General features: G+C 49.2%; 1 protein-coding gene across 1 annotated transcript in view; it reads left to right on the forward strand.

Annotated features, from left to right (window-relative positions):
• Window positions 1-12,743, forward strand: part of ADAMTS16 (ADAM metallopeptidase with thrombospondin type 1 motif 16) — a 162,048-nt gene that overhangs the window by 97,413 nt on the left and 51,892 nt on the right. The gene's annotated exons all lie outside the window — the stretch shown is intronic.

The raw sequence follows: 12,743 nt of genomic DNA on the forward strand, positions 1-12,743 counted from the left end.
AATTGAAAACGTTGGCTGACGACAGGAACATTTTCAGCCAGAGCCAGACATATGCTCTGGCAAAGGGTGGCGAGTCAATTTTTCAAATTTGGGAGCAAAATACTAAATTCTAGATTTAGAAAACAGACAAGTTTTGATATGGGCAAATGGATTTCAGCTTTGCGAATTCCAGCTTTTAATGATTAATTAATTTAGACAGCTGTGTCTTTAAGTTCTAGAAAAAGGTACACAAAATGGGAACTTGCATAAATTAAGAATCTAATGAATGAATGAAGAAAAAATAACGGGCTGCCTGGGTGGCTCAGTCAGGTAAGTATCTGACTCTCGATATCGGCTCAGGTTGTGATCTCAAGATTGTGAGATTGAGCCCTGTGTCAGACTCTGCGCTGAAAGAATAGATCTTGCTAGGGATTCTCTTTCTCCTCCTCTCTGCCCCTCCCCTGCTCATGCGCACATGCACTTTCTCAAAATAAATAAACTTTAAAAAGGAATTTAAAACAAAAAAGGAAAATGAATTCATACACTGAGAGGATTATAGAGTTCTTACCCTTTCTTTATTAATGTGATGTATCACGTTGATTGATTTGCAGATACTGAATCAGCTCTGTAGCCCAGGAATAAATTTTGATCGTGGTGAATCATTCTTTGAACGTGCTCTTGGATTCGGTTTGCTAGTATCTTGTTGAGAAGTTTTGCATCCATGTTCATGAGAGAAATTGGTTTGTAATTCTCCTTTTTAGTGGGGTCTGTGTCTGGTTTTGGAATCAAGGTAATTCTGGCCTCATAGAATGAGTTTGGAAGTTTTCTATTTCCATTTTTTTTGGAACAACTTCAAAAGAATAGATATTAATTCCTTTTTAAATGTCTGGTAGGGGGCGCCTGGGTGGCGCAGTCGGTCAAGCGTCCGACTTCAGCCAGGTCACGATCTCGCGGTCCGGGAGTTCGAGCCCCGCGTCAGGCTCTGAGCCATGTCAGGCTCTGGGCTGATGGCTCAGAGCCTGGAGCCTGTTTCCGATTCTGTGTCTCCCTCTCTCTCTGCCCCTCCCCCGTTCATGCTCTGTCTCTCTCTGTCCCAAAAATAAATAAACGTTGAAAAAAAAAAAAAAATTTTAAATGTCTGGTAGAATTCCCCTGGGAAGCCATCCAGCCCCGAACTCTTGTTCCTTGGGAAAGTGTTGATTACTGACTCCATTTCTTTATTGGTTATGGGTCTGTTCAAATTTGCTATTTCCTCCCGTCTCACTTTTGGTAGTTTATGTTTCTAGGAATTTATCCATTTCTTCCAGATTGCCCAATTTGTTGGCATATAATTGCTCACAATATTCTCCTGTAATTGTTTGTATTTCTAAAGTGTTGGTTGTGACCTCTCCTCTTTCGTTCGTGATTTTATTTACTTGGGTCCCTTCCTTTTTCTTTTTGATAAGTCTGGCTGGGGGTTATCAGTTTTATTCTTTCAAAGAACCAGCTCCTAGTTTCATTGATCTGTTCTACTGGTTTTTGTGGGTTTTGTTTTTTTTTTCTATATCATTGATTTCTGCTCTAATCTTTATTATTTCCTTTCTTCTGCTGGTTTTGGTCTTTATTTGCTGTTCTTTTTCCAGGTCCTTCAGGTAGAAGGTTAAGTTGTGTATCTGAGACCTTTTTTCCTTCCATAGGAAGGCCTGGATTGCTAAATCCTTCCCACTTACGACCGTCAGCCAAACCAATGCAACACTATGTTAACTAATTTGAGTTTAAATTAAAAAAAAAAAATGAAGGGGCGCCTGGGTGGCGCAGTCGGTTAAGCGTCCGACTTCAACCGGGTCACGATCTCATGGTCCGTGGGTTCGAGCCCCGCGTCGGGCTCTGGGCTGATGGCTCGGAGCCTGGAGCCTGTTTCTGATTCTGTGTCTCCCTCTCTCTCTGCCCCTCGCCCGTTCATGCTCTGTCTCTCTCTGTCCCAAAAATAAATAAACGTTGGAAAAAAAAAAATTAAAAAAAAAAAAAAATGAATTCATACATTCTTAATAGTTGGTCTAAACGAAAGGCCTGAAGTAAATAGAGGAAAACAAAGATTAATGAAAAAACATAACCGTCTGGACAGTTAGCAGCAATGTGCTTGGCGTGTGCTAACCCTTCCCATTATAAACTAAGAATGAAATATTTCAATCATATTTAAATTCTGACATGAAGAGCTTTTTTTTAATTTTTTTTTTTTTTCAACGTTTATTTATTTTTGGGACAGAGAGAGACAGAGCCTGAACGGGGGAGGGGCAGAGAGAGAGGGGGACACAGAATCGGAAACAGGCTCCAGGCTCTGAGCCATCAGCCCAGAGCCTGACGCGGGGCTCGAACTCACGGACCGCGAGATCGTGACCTGGCTGAAGTCGGACGTTTAACCGACTGCGCCACCCAGGCGCCCCATGAAGAGCTTTTTAAGGAAAAATACTGCTGTGGAGAATTACGTGGGCCCCCCCCCCCCTCGCTGGGGATGGGGCCAGACAAGCTGCCGTGTTATGCCATTCAGGAAATGGTGGAAGCAGACTGTGTTCGTGGGCATCCCCTGTGTGTGATGTGGGAAAATTGATGTCCAATCATACTTACTTCTCCTCCATTTCTCTTCCAATCTGACAACATCCCTCATGCTTCTGCAGATTATACACCAACCCAGAACTTATTCCATAATCATTTGCTCGAAGAATTGCATGGTAGAGTCAGCAAATGTGTTGTTTGTTTTCAGTTTGGATGGAAAGTTGGTGGGAAATTAGGGTTTCTCTCTCTCTGTTTTTTTTTTTACATGTAATTTATTGTCATATTGGTTTCCATACAACGCCCAGTGCTCATCCCAACAGGTGCCCTCCTCGATGCCCATCACCCACTTTCCCCTCTTCCCCACCCCCCCATCAATCCTCAGTTTGTTCTCGTTATTTAAGAGGCTCTTATGGTTTGCCTCCTTCCCTCTCTCTAACTTTCCCCCCCTCCCCCTCCCCCATGGTCTTCTGTTAAGTTTCTCAGGATCCACGTAAGAGTGACAACATACGGTATCTGTCTTCCTCTGCCTGACTTATTTCACTTGGCGTAACACTCTCCAGTTCCACCCCCGTCGTTACTCCCTTCGGCAAGCAGATGGGGCACAGGATGCATGTCCTTTACCACCTCATATAGGATGTGGCTCCTCTGAGAGTCTTCCTGCCAGAAACCAGGCCTGCCTGCGTTCCAAATGGAGGGGTACTTCGACAGAAGTCTCGGGAATCGGCCCAGATCACCCAGCAGGCAGCAGGGGTTCAAGCAGCTCCACTGACCCCATTTTATTCCCACCACTGCCAGACTCCAGCGGTACCCGTGTCTCGCTGGCTGGCGTCCGTTCACATTCTTTAACAGAGATTATTCTACCAGCGAAGCACAGTGTGTTTTCAAATTGCCATCTTCCTTTCGTAATAGAGCACCTAATGACTGACGGGGACTGCAGTCCCCTGAACACAAGACCGAAATGTAGTGAGATGAGGCCCCTCGCGGAGTGGCCACCTCTTAGTTTCATGACCACTTGACGGTCAAGATTCCTCTTGTTCGGTCTTAACGCCCGCTATGTTTTGATCCACATTTAGTAGACTTGTCAGACGTCTCCCAGTAGTCTGTAATCACATGGTTATTTGCCAGAGGTTAATGACAGTGATTTATTTGGAGGCAGGGGCTTTTCGTTTCCCAGACTTGATTATAAGTGGATGTCTTCATTAAACAGTTGACCAGAATTCACTGTCTAAACCTTTCTGAACTTTGGCCCTTCAGGATCTGCTGATACCTGATGACACAGGCCTTCTGCCGATAAATCCTTAGTTACTTAAAGTTTATCAACTGCTTCGTTGATTCTGTGCTATGGGAGTCTCTCACTTCTACAAGGTAGGCCAGGATATTTCAATTCTGCATTATAACTGTCTACACAATGAACGTTGGAGGCTGACGACTCAGAAAGAATCCAGTATCGCTTTTTCAGTTGTATGAGAGAACAACCAAATTCGCCAGCAGATCTGATAGAGCACTTGTCTACTGTCTTGGTTTCTTGGTGGCTTCTGTCAGTGCATCGCCCACATTCTCAACCCGATCCCCCGGGGAAAGGGGAAGGTATAGGCACCATTTTCATTTTTTCCTGCACGTGTTCTATTTTTAAGATCTCTAGCTGCATAGACCTTCCAACATCCTGGGTTGCGAAACCTTTAAAGCATTCTTTTCTTAGCCTGTCTCCCCGTGAACGTGATGTCTACAAGGAGGTATTTAAATGACCCAGTTAGGGAATTCATGAATGGGAAGAGAGACACTTGGAAAACTCCCCCACCTCTGGTTTCATTCAAGAAATATTACCTGGCTTCCGTGGAGGAAAGATGATGATGATGATGATGATGATGGTGGTGGTGGTGGTGGTGGTGGTCGTCGTCGTCGTCGTCGTCGTGGTGGTGATGATTTTAAAAAGATCCCATTTCCTTATCTATTCTAATGGGCCCATCTCTCTGTAGAAGATAAGATTTCCTGAAAGACACTGGGCAGATCCGGCCTTTCATCTTTTCTGACAAGCTTTCTCTGCTCCTTTTTTTTTTTTCCTTTCCACTCACTTTTATGATGCAACCACATTTTTTACTTCTGTAATCCTGCTTAGTTGTGCCTTCCCTGGGCTCTCGGTTGGTGTCTCGACATAGGTGAGGGGATAAGGACTTAACACAGAGAGACAGGAAGCCAAGAGTACTGTTAGCACAGGAACTGGCTTTGCTGATTACATCTGAGTCTGAGGCGGTGACTTTTTTCATATGGTGATGTCGTCACTAGACTTTTGTTTCTAATGTAAAGACAGCAGCCAGTTCTCAAAATTACTTATGCTGTAATTTAATTTTTTTTTAATGTTTATTTATTTTTGGGAGAGAGAGAGAGAGAGGGCATGAGTACAGGAGGGGCAGAGAGAGAGAGGAAGACACAGAATCCGAAGCAGGCTCTGGGCTCTGAGCTGTCAGCACGGAGCCTGACACAGGGCTCAAACTCACAAATCATGAGATCATGACCTGAACCGAAGTCGGACACTCAACCTACTGAGCCACCCAGGCACCCCCTCATATGCTGTAATTTAAGAAAAAATCAGCATCCGATTCAGTTGGTTCAGTGCATTTCAAATAACCTCAAACCACTGATGTACTTCCAAGTGAAATGCTTATTAAAGTTTGGCTTATAGTTATGTTTTAAACTCTCCAAAATGCACGATGCAATACCTGGGGATAATGCTTTTCTTTCAAGTGAAACTATTTATCTGATTCACAATTAAAATTTCTCGGACGAATCTTAAAAGTAGCTTGTAAACCAGCCTCTCTTATACTTTTCCAAGAATATTCTCTTCACCATCTACCAGTAGTACAAGTAAGCTTCATTAGTTTAGTGATTACAGCTAGAAAATGGAATGGGATCATTGGCAACCTTGCCCGCGTCTTATTGATGTCAAAGCATTCGTTTACTCCTTCACTTGTGGAGTCAACAAACATTTGTGGGCACAGATCTGAGCCTCAAACATCTTGAAGCCAGGGGGGAAAGGTGCAGAGACTTACTTAATTCCCCTGGTCTGTGAGTTGAACAGGGAAACAGTAACATCATCGTTAGCTCACATGAAAAGTTAGCGTTGCAGCTGATGAACCGTGGTGCATCCGCACACTCCAGCCACGGAAGGAGGACTTCAATCCAGCCCTTCCTCCTTAAATGTGTGAGGTGTTATGCTAAGATAGAGGTCTGTAAAGAAAAATTATATACGCTGGCTCTGTCCTCAAAAACACAAACAATCTGGAGAGAGGAGGGACTCAGGTGTGCGCAGGTCTGAATGCGCAGAGGACCGGAGAGCGAGGCACAGGGAGTGAGGGTCCAGCTGACCTTGAACGTCTCAGTCGCAGAGGGGCAGCCTGGGTCGCCCCGAGATGGCCCCCATGCTGTCAACCCAGTTACTCTGCCAATTGGCTGACATCACCCTCTCTTGTCACAGCGGCCGCTTCAGATGACATCGTCCCCATCCTTACTTTGCTAGAATGCTCTGAATCTTAGAAAAGCGTATATATGTATTTTTAAACTATAACTAAAGGCTGAGCTTGGCCTTCTAGGTCCCAGAGACCAATGTGAGATGGTTTCCGTTCTTTCCTCCCTGCATTGGGTTACCTTTGAACCGAGTTCATAAAAATGCCTCCGTGTCTTTATCCAACACCCTGATTAATTTCCTGGAGAGAGAGCACCTTCCTCGGGGGGTTGGGCTGTGATGTCCACCCCCGCTCATGTCTCCAAGTGTGCTCAAAGGGCCCAGGTGAAATGGGGTAGCTTATCCCTTGCCCGGAAGCAGGGATCCTTACTTGTTGCTAGAGGCTCCCCAGTTTGGGCACACCTCCCAGATCAGGGGCGGTGGGTTCAAGTGTCCGTCCGAGGTCACGTTCCCGTCACATGGTCACGCCTGGCTCTGCCCACCCTGCTCCTGCTGTGGGGCTTCAAGTCCTGCTGCCCTGGAACCGGAAAGATGGTCCTGACTGCCAACAGCAAGAGGAGCAGCATGTCCCTATGCCGTTTAGGACAGGTCAGTGCATCAGGGAAATCGGAGATTCTGGCCAGTTCCTTGTGAAGCAGAATAGATGCATGAGGACGTCAAAGGGCCATCCGTAAATGACCATGACTGCCACCCTTGGGGCTCAGGGGCGCATTAGGACACGGTACGCTCAGTGTGACCATGCCAGGCACAGCTGTCACCTACGCACACCTGGGAATCATCTAGACCCTGAGCAGATCCCAGGAATTCACCCACTCTGGTTTCCTTCTCCCTCCTCTGATTTCAAGGACCTTCAGTGCTCATTCGTGACACATCCATGAATCTCTAGCACAAGCGGCAGATATGATGCATGCTTCCCCAGAGACCCAGAGACTGCGTGCGTTCATTTGTGGAATCTCTTCTCGTTTTCCTTAGGTTTCCTACAGTTTTACTTAGATGATCGGTTTCTGTTTCCTCATAAAAGAAGGATAGGGCTTTTGACCACAGCTGGAATTCACTGTACACTTGGAATTAGTGAAAACTTGGAGATAGCCTGATCAAATCATAGTCTTTCCAGACACTTTGGCAAAATGTGAAGATTTAAAAATGATTTCCCGAGAGCTGGCCAGAGCCGGTTTCCATGTAAAGGTAGAGGTAAAGCCTGAGTGCAGTGCTCATAAAAGTCACCCCCTTCCCTGGGCAGGAGGTAGCTTTGGGCTCTCCGCAGTTAGAGGCTGCTTCTCTTCGACTTCCTTACTGTATCCTTTAAACACTATGCTCCTCCTCTCTTACCTGTTCATATGGATCATTTAAAAATATTGACCAGTTTGATCCTGGCATTCCTGTGTACTACGTGATTTTTCTTTCTGACAAGTAGTTGAGCGATTGTAAGCACTGTTGAGAAATTGCTTAGCAGATGTGCCCTCCATCAGAGAACCAATGCCTGAGTCTTAATAAATACTCAGCTACAGGGGCGCCTGGGTGGCTCAGTCGGTTAAGCATCTGACTTCAGCTCAGGCCACGATCTCGTGGTTTGTGAGTTTGAGCCCCTCATTGGGCTCTGTGCTGACCGCTCAGAGCCTGGAGCCTGCTTCCGATTGTGTGTCTCCCTCTCTCTCTGCCCCTCCCCACTCATACTCTGTCTCTCTCTCTCAAGAACAAATAAACATTAAAAGAAATAAAAATAAAAAAGTAAGCGTTCAGCTACATGGTTGAGGAGACCCCTTTCTACAGGAAGCTCTCCTGAAACACAATTATCTATAACCTGCTGTAAAAACAGAACCCAGAAACCCTAAATGCTATTGGGCATATGGCTGTCTGCGTATATTTTTATTTTCTCAGAATATTCAGAAATTTGAAAACACTCAAAGAAAGAAATATTTAAATTCGCTTTTATGTCTATTCTCGTTTATACGGGCTGGGGAAATACATTTCACATTAAGAGCTGGAGCGTTCCTGCCACCTGCAAGTGCGTTTGATGTGTGGCTGAGTCGTGCCGTTTCCATTTTAATAGTCTAGGATTTGTGCATCCCTGAGCTGTCCGATAGGCACCTGGCCCGTAATGTTTTATGTTGCCCCTGGGGATGGTGAGCCCCCGCAGCCTGTAGGCTGGGACGTGCGGATACCATCGACGGCCTACCAGCAGCCCCCTCAACCTGCCTTTTCTTTGCTCCTTTACTCATGATCTGATTTAATCATGGGGGAAAAGCAGCCAGACATCAGGTGGAGGCAGACGTGGAAGTGAATGGCCATAGCGGATTGATCGGATAATTTCACCTAAGCTCTCGAGTTAATCTGCGCGGAATGCCCAGGGTCTGGGCGCCTCGGCCGCGTGGAAAGGGGCAAGTGGCCTGAAGCGGAAAGACGTCTACATTCCCCCGTGTCATCCTTCCAACATTCCTCCTGAATCGACCATCGCCTTGGTTTGTTTCTCATCGGTCTCGATTCTCTTCCGCACCGGTTTCTTCCCTGTGAGTTTTCTCATGTTCTGAGCTCTTCCTTGGGCCTGAGAAAGGGACTGCGTCCCCTGGTTTTCCCGGCCGGAGTCCTGAGCGTGTGTCTGCCGTGTTCACTCACCAGTGAGGAGCCCCAAGACGCCCCCGGGCAGCTGGTGGTGGTCCCCACCGCCCCAGACCAGCGCCACCCTCCCTCCAGGCTGTTCGTGGCCCTGTAACACCTGACCTGGGCGTATGTCTGATTTTGTTCTCTGCTGCCTTCTCTGTGTTTGGCTTCTGTGACAGCGCTGGCACAGTCTTGGGTGGTGGTCAATTAGTGGCCTTTGCTGCCTCTTATTAGCCGTCGTGTCCAGGGGTCGAACATTGTACCATAGCAGCCACCGCGGGCATATTTGTCACGGGGACAAATGCAGGATCTCGACACCGTTCTGATTTATATGTGAGGGCCGTGTTTGGAAAGGGTGGTACGGGGTCACCCGCTGTTACCCAGAGACAGGTGCCCTCCACGCCTCCACGGCCAGAAGCTTCCCCGGGGCTCCCGTCCCCTCCCTCTTGCTTCTGGACACAAAGAAGGAAGCAGTACCCGGATGTGAGTTTCATCGTTCAGAATCCGAGTTCCCCTGCTCCAGGCCTTTACTCGGCGGGCCGTGAAATATAGTTTAGAAAATTGTTCTCCGTGTATGAAGCGTTCTAAAACAGAAAATGTTATGAATCTCTTTCTGCCTCAAACAAAAACCAAAGCAGAGGTTAAAATATCTCCGTGCGTATCTTACAGTGGAGGAAAGGACCGTGTCAGTAGGTGACCCGTGGTGCCTAGATGAGCTGTAACACACAGCGTGATGCTTTTGACCGGACCGCCAGGAGTGGAGAGGAGGCCGTGCCTCTTAGAAACCTGCGATCTTACGAGCCACTTAAGCCTTTTACGCCTTGGGGAGCCCATCTATAAAACGAGGATAATGACGTAATCTACCGTCCAGGGTTCCTTTAAGGATTAAATGAGATAATACCTGTAAAGCTCTTAACACCTCGGCCAGCCAACTAAATGTCAGGTCCTATTCTTTTCTGTTAACGTTACGGTCCGCCTCAGAAACGGGACAGTGCGGGTTAGAAAACTCTTGAAGTAAGAGGGAGTTACTTAATGATCTTGTTACCCATGTGGCCCCAGGGCAGGGATGCTGAACACATTCCTCCCTATTTTGCATGATGGTACCATCTTCAAAGTTTCTGGACACATGTTGCGGGGGGGGCTGCGTGAGGCCTCGCGGAACCTTGGAGAAGTGTGTGCGCGGGCGTGTATGCTTATAAGTGCTACAGCTGAGGGGTCAAAGCACCGCTCACCATTTTCCAGCTGTGGTGTGACAAAGGCCAAGGGGCAGGACGTTGAGGCAGCGTAGGGGCAAGTGGTGTGAACGGAGAGCACGAGGTACCGCCCGGAAGCTTCAGTTTGGGTAACAGATGGCTTAGTTTGTTGGATGCGGCATTTTAAGGAAGATGCAGAGAGGCATCCTGTAAATGTCTTCTGATTTCTCAGCCTCCCCGCTGCTGACTCAGGTCGCTGGGCCGGGCTCTGTCGCAGCGCCCAGGATCGTGGAGCAGCACATCACCCTGTGGTCATGGGAAGCCTGGGCCTCCCGACGTGACGCCGCTCGCCCCACGCTAATGCCCAAACTGTCATTGTGTTTGGTAGTCCGAAATCTCTTCCGTGTGGGAGGTCTGTCTTCCCTTTGTCCCCCCGGCTGGCATCTTGGCATCTGTCCTTGGCCGTGTCCCATTCCGTGACACCGGCCTTTACCCGAAGAACGCACTGCCCGAGGTCTTGAGTCCGCCAATCATCCACTTAAGGTGAGCACAAGTCTCTGATTACGAACCCAAGAAAGCCTTTTGAGAAAACACATAGACGCAGTACACAGACATGGGGCTCTTCTATTTTGCTGAATATGTAGGTCTTGCCGTGTTTCCTGTGGGTGAGATTACCGATGGGGACACACCGGTGACTTCAGTGGGTTGACACCAGAGGGGCGGGCAGGACTTTGAGAGCGCGCTGGGGGGAAGTGCTGAAGGATCTGCTAGGCTCCATACAGAAATTAAGGCAAATAGTCAGGGTCGAGAGAGGAAATGGGACTGTTCTTAGCCAAGCCTGTGGGCACAGACTTTCAGGTCTTTGGGCAGAACAAAAACCTCATCTCCTGTGATTCTCTGTAGGTCTGGCTTAACTGTGAAAAGCAGTTTCTTAGAACATAACCTAAGCCTGTTCCCAAGCAGCCAGGCCACGGGCCCTGTGACGCCTGGCCGCTCCCTAGGGGTTCAGGTGTGGTGTCTGGGCCCAGCCGGGGGGCGGAGCCCCGGTGTGGAGGGGGGCGGACTGGGAGTCTGCCCTCCTCTCTCTCCTCTGCTGGGGCGGGAATTTCCGTGTGTGCGTGGGTGTGTGCACGTGTGCACAAGTACACAGGTGTGTGTTTTATGGGGCCCCTGTTCTGCTTTCTGGTTCGGTTTTCTGGGTCACTGTGTCAGTCAACAATTGTAGGACGGATCAAAGACAAACCAGACAGTCGGCTCTTTGCTTGGCCTGTGTCCTCCCGCCCTCGGGCACCCCTTTAGGCTTTCGATGCCGAGCCTTGCAGTGGAGAGTGAGCAGGAGAGGGAGGGAGAAGCAGGGCAGGTGGGGGGACAGGCTGTGGGCTAATAGGAGGTCAGGTGATGTCGCCCGGGAGGTCGGGGCCCTCCGGCCCCCACCTCCCGCTTCCCAGTGTCCGTGATGTCAGCAAGACAGATGTCTGTTTTCCTGAAGGCCCAAATTTGTAGATGTTGTGATTAGTTTTCGCTACAAATGTTGCAAACAGACCACTCTCTGACCCAAGGTCATTGCGAGCATTTTCGTGCATCCCATCCCATGTCTTTCCCACGTGCCCCCTCCCTGCGTGCACCCTTCTCCAGACTTAATGGTGACCTCCTCCCAGGTCCACGCTGTTCATATCCATCATCTTGCAGAGGCCTTTCCTAGGTATGGAGTGAACAGCCCATTTTTAACGTGGCCGTTCAGTTCTGGAGCCAGTTCACTCAAGCATCGTTGGTGATGCTTGTAACAATGAATGTAAACACACTGTAACAACGAATCCTTCCAGACCCCCCAGATTCCTTAGTGATTACAAAGTTAGGCTCCATGTTTTGGTGGGTATCCTGAAGGCATAGTTCCTAAAGTCTGAGACGCTTTGATTTGGGCAGAGAACACACACACACACACACGCACACACACACGGAGTCTTTTTTGCTTGTGGGCACCGATATGGAGCAGGGAGGTGATTTCACCCTCGGATCCGGCTGCCTACCAGAGTAAGACGACAGTAGGGGAGATCTTCTGGAAGAGTATCTGAGGTGCTGTGGGCATTGCGGGGCCCCAGGCCAGCAGCCTCAGCTTCACTGGAGAACTTGTTCAATGCAGATCCTTGGGCCCACCCCACACCTGCTGGAACCGGAGCCCTAGGGCACAGAGGGACCGCAGACGGCTTCTGCGACGCCCCCAGTGTTCTTGAAGCACGCGACAGTTCAGAACCCATGCAGGGAGTCCCTGCTGTTGTGTCTCTGTGAGGGAACTTCTCTCCTAACGTTGTATGGAAAGCCCAGTCGCCAGGCCCCTGCCCGGAGCCCCAGGCAGCCATCAGAGGCACGGCCGGAACCGCTCGCGCTCAGGAGTCGCAGGGGAATCCCCTTCCCTGGGCAGAGCCGGCTCTGAAAGAACAGGGACTTCAGTGAACGCTGCAGCGATCAAGTAAGTGGCAGCAGAAGGTTGCCCACCAGGGACTGTGATGGCCAGAGGTCAGCTTGATGCTCTCTGGGAGGGGACTTAAGACGGGTTGAGTGGATGTTGAGGGGGGAGGATTACAGGCAAGAACTTTCCTGGACAACGTCCAGAGTCGGGCTGTTAGCATCTCTGCCCATGTGCTTTCCGTGTCCGGAGAGCTGAGTCCCTGCTCCCTCGGTCCGAGACCTCCTGGTCTTTGTGGCTGCACTTCACCTGCCCTCGGAAGCAAGCTGGAAGCCGGGCCCGGGGTGGCGGATGGTGTGATGGGCTCTGTGGTTTCTCTGTGCGCCCCTGTCCCCGTGCAGCTCGGGTCCCCTCCGCAGGGAGGCTGAATGTCAGCCCCGCTTGTCCCCACCAGGCCACGGGTCCCCCTTGCTCAGTCCTGTCTTTGATCCAGAGGACGTGCTCCTCCTTCCAAAGCTGATGCTCCGCCGACAGCCTGCACCTTGTCACCCGCATTCCTCCCCGCCACCAGACAGGC

The sequence above is a fragment of the Puma concolor genome, chromosome A1 (genome assembly GCF_028749965.1).
Source record: "Puma concolor isolate L17-30 chromosome A1, mPumCon1.1.hap2, whole genome shotgun sequence".
Lineage (NCBI taxonomy): Eukaryota > Metazoa > Chordata > Mammalia > Carnivora > Felidae > Puma > Puma concolor.